Below are 3811 nucleotides of genomic sequence, written 5' to 3' on the forward strand. Positions count from 1 at the left end.
TGTTTGCTAAAGATGGCATGACAAAAAATTCTGTTCACTCAATTTCATTAAGAGATTAATATTGTTGACTAATATTTTCAGAATTCGTTGTATACATAATTTTAAAAAAAGAAAATCACAATAAATTAAAAAAAAACTATTATTTGGTATGTTGTTATTTTCACATTCCGTCATCGTTCGCAGAGCTCCATGCCCCTTCCCCTCATATACCACATACGCACACACTTACAATAAATAAGATATATTTTCATACTCTAGAAATAATTCATATGGCGAAACAACGTTTGCCGGGTCAGCTAGTATATATATATATATATATATATATATACACAGGGTGATTCTAAAAAGATGGCCAACTTTTAGGAAGTGATAGTACACACCCAAGCAGACAATTTTCATCAAAGGGTGCATAGTCGAAAACAAAATGCAAAACCGCGAGAGGGCGTCAAAGTTTATGTTCTTATATGAGGCAAAAACACACAAAGAACGATGAAGTTAAGTTATGAAAGCAAATTTAATGGCATGTGATTACAATAAGTGCTCAAAACAGTGACCGGCAACGAATATGCAAGCAGTACAACGGCGAAGAAAGGATAGGCGAATATTCTGAAACACACCAGGAATGTCACGAACTTTCCCTGCAGCGACGAAACTTTGACGACAAGTTCTTCTGCAGATTCAATGGGAGTCTCATACATTTCGTTTACATCAAACAACTTTCCAAACGCGCCAGCTCCTTTGCGTTTTGTTTTCGACCATGCATTCTTTGATAGAAATTGTTCGCTGGGGTGTGTATTATCACTTCCTAAAATTTTACCCATCTTTTTAGAATCACCCTGTATATGTATATATATCTACTTTTTTTCATAGTTTGTAGTGTAGTGTGCTGCATTTTTTCAAAGAATAGTGTATCGAGTAGTACAATACAAAAACAGTAGTTTGTGGCGATTATTGGCAACTGATTTTAATGTCAGTTTGAAATTCTGTTCTAACTTAACTAATTTTAAGAATTTGATGGGTGCAAATCGTCCCGGTTTCGTCATATATTAAATATAAGAGAATAATTAAGAAATATCCATTNATATATATATATATATATATTGTAGCATTCTTTTATTAAAATATTTGAACGTTTTCCTTTTGAACGATATATAGTTATAGATGTATAGTTATTTAATTTTTTTTTTTTTTAATTTTTTTTTATCCACACAAGCCCATATCATAAGGATGGTGCGAACGCATCTTAAAACTGTGTTTCACTAAATAATATTGCAAATAAAAAAAATAAGTGAAACCAAATGGAACTACTCTAGTCCAAATATAGACTCTGGAACCTCAAAAATATTTATAACTATATCATGTTATGAATATTTTCTCAATGTAACTGCTTATGAAAGTACAACACAGTTTATTCAATCTCTTAAAATTTACTGAGAAATTTCATGTGATGATAAACAGAAATACTCCTTTTGTCTGCACTAGCCCCCTGCCCCAATACTGCGATTCTAGTTAGTACTAAAAGTATTGTGTTTAAAATGAATGTATAAATATTTCAAATTCAGTAATTATACTTATTTCAAATGAATGTAATTTCCCTATAAAATGTGGGGTTTTTTTACCTAACTTTCCTCCTTATTATTGGTACTTGGTTGATCAAATGGTAGATATTTAACTGTTTAAAAAAGTTTCAATCCAATTTTTTAAATATTGCCAATATTATTGTGAAGTTTACATTTATAGTTAACGAATAACTCGAATAATGTTCAACTCAAGTAATTAAAAGCGTGCATGCGCTTAGAAATTCCATACAGTAGTGAATTATTTAATATTGCTGTAAAAAAGCAAGTGCAATTCATGAACTTAACTTTTTCGCATGAGTTTAGTGCAAATATACTTAATTCTTAATTTTAACTTATAATATATTAATGGGGTATAAGTTTAAATTACAAATCCAGCATAAATGCACTAAACTTTATTTTATTAATTGATAAAATTTCTAGAAAAAGGTATATCTTTCATGTAGGCAGCCATGATAGTCACCAAATGTGGTTAGTGTAATGAACAAAGTAAAAAAGAGCAGTTTTATTTATTTATTTGATTTACGAAATCCCTTTTGAATTTTAAAGAATTTGTGATAGACTTGTGTAATGTAAGAAAATGCTCAAAATTAAGTAAATGCTCAAAATTTGCATGAAATTTTATTTTGTATTTATTTTGCTAAGTTCTGCAATTGCCTTTATAAGAATTTGAGACGTTCTTCCCTTACTAAACAACTAATGAATTCAACCTAATAAATGTTCACCAACAACTGTAATATAGTAATCTTTTTTGGAACTTCTACGAGAGTATAAATCCTTTCGTAAAAATAAAAGTTTACCATAATATAGTTATTTGCTGAAACTTAAAAAAAAGCTACATTGTGCCTTTATTGCTTACATAGCTTCTTCTTGCGCCAAACTTTTTCATCCAATCAAGCAAAAATATTTAGCGGCCGTAGAGATCACTTAGTAAAGTTCTTTGTATTTTAACAAAATCACTCAAAATGTTAAGGTAAAATGAATTAAAATAAAAGAGTTTCACTTTATTTCCAGACTGTTAGGCTTAGAAATCGATTTTGACCATATAATTCACAAGTAAAAGGTTAGTGAATGAATTTTTAATAATTAATCTTCCCAAAATAAGCTTTAGCGCCAACTGGATCAGGTTTGATAGTAGAAGAGTTTGGCGTCCAATCAACCGGGCACACTTCTCCATGTTTTTCATGATGTTGCAAAGCATCGATTAGGCGCATAGTTTCCTGCACTGAGCGGCCAATTGCATTATCATTTACTGTTATTTGGCGAACTATCTGTTCTCTGTCTATAATAAATGAAGCTCTTGAAGCCATACCAGCATCAAGCAAAACTCCATAGTCCTTGGCCATCTCTTTTGTTAAATCAGATAGAAGAGGTATATTTATAGATTCCAATCCTCCTTCTTTACGAGATGTATTAATCCAAGCCAAGTGGCAGTAAGGTGAGTCAACCGAAACAGCCAAAACTTCAGCGTTCTTCTGACGAAATTCTTCAGCGTTGTCACTGAACGCAATTATTTCTGTTGGACAGACAAATGTGAAATCTAGTGGATAGAACAACAGAACAACGTACTTTCCTTTGTAATCTGTCAATCTAATGTCCTCGAATTTATTTTTCACAACTGCAGTGACTGCGAAATTTGGCGCAGGTTTTGAAACCTCAGCGGTTTGAATAGGAAAACTACGATGGAATTTTTGGGATGATAGCTTCAGGATACATGACCGAAGAAATGTGAGATTTCTCACCGCGTGCTGCATAGAATGGACCATTTCAGCAAAAGTCACTTTTAGCAGTAAAAAAACTTAGCAAAAAGTGATAAACAAAGCTTTATTTTTTTAAAAAATAGCCTACAAAATGGACAAAAGAACTTTAATTTTTTTTTATACGAGCCACTTTCATCACCACAACGTTTTCTTTAATTAAAATAGCTCAATGTTTAATATGCTTATGCAAACTATAAAATTTTATTTCTTCTTATGAATTTATTAAGAGCAATTTATAAAACGTCTTCGTTAGCGGATACCATTGATAAAAAATCTTTTACGTAGATTTCTTTGTATACAGTTGAAACCCGATTTTACATTTTCCATCAAACAAGGTAGAAAAAAAACGATGTATATTTTTCAAAAATTTATACTTACGAGATGAACTACTAAAAAAACGTGTAATCTTTAAATGCTTTTTTTTCATTTTTAGATACAATTTCAACAATATAGCTCTCAATGCTTAAATTGGGA

At 31.0% G+C, this 3811-nt stretch overlaps 1 pseudogene; it reads right to left on the reverse strand.

Annotated features, from left to right (window-relative positions):
• Positions 1-2198: 2198 nt before the first annotated feature.
• On the reverse strand, positions 2199-3464 carry LOC107451433 (peroxiredoxin-2 pseudogene; annotated as a pseudogene).
• Positions 3465-3811: the final 347 nt, after the last annotated feature.

This window comes from Parasteatoda tepidariorum, chromosome 8 (genome assembly GCF_043381705.1).
Source record: "Parasteatoda tepidariorum isolate YZ-2023 chromosome 8, CAS_Ptep_4.0, whole genome shotgun sequence".
NCBI lineage: Eukaryota > Metazoa > Arthropoda > Arachnida > Araneae > Theridiidae > Parasteatoda > Parasteatoda tepidariorum.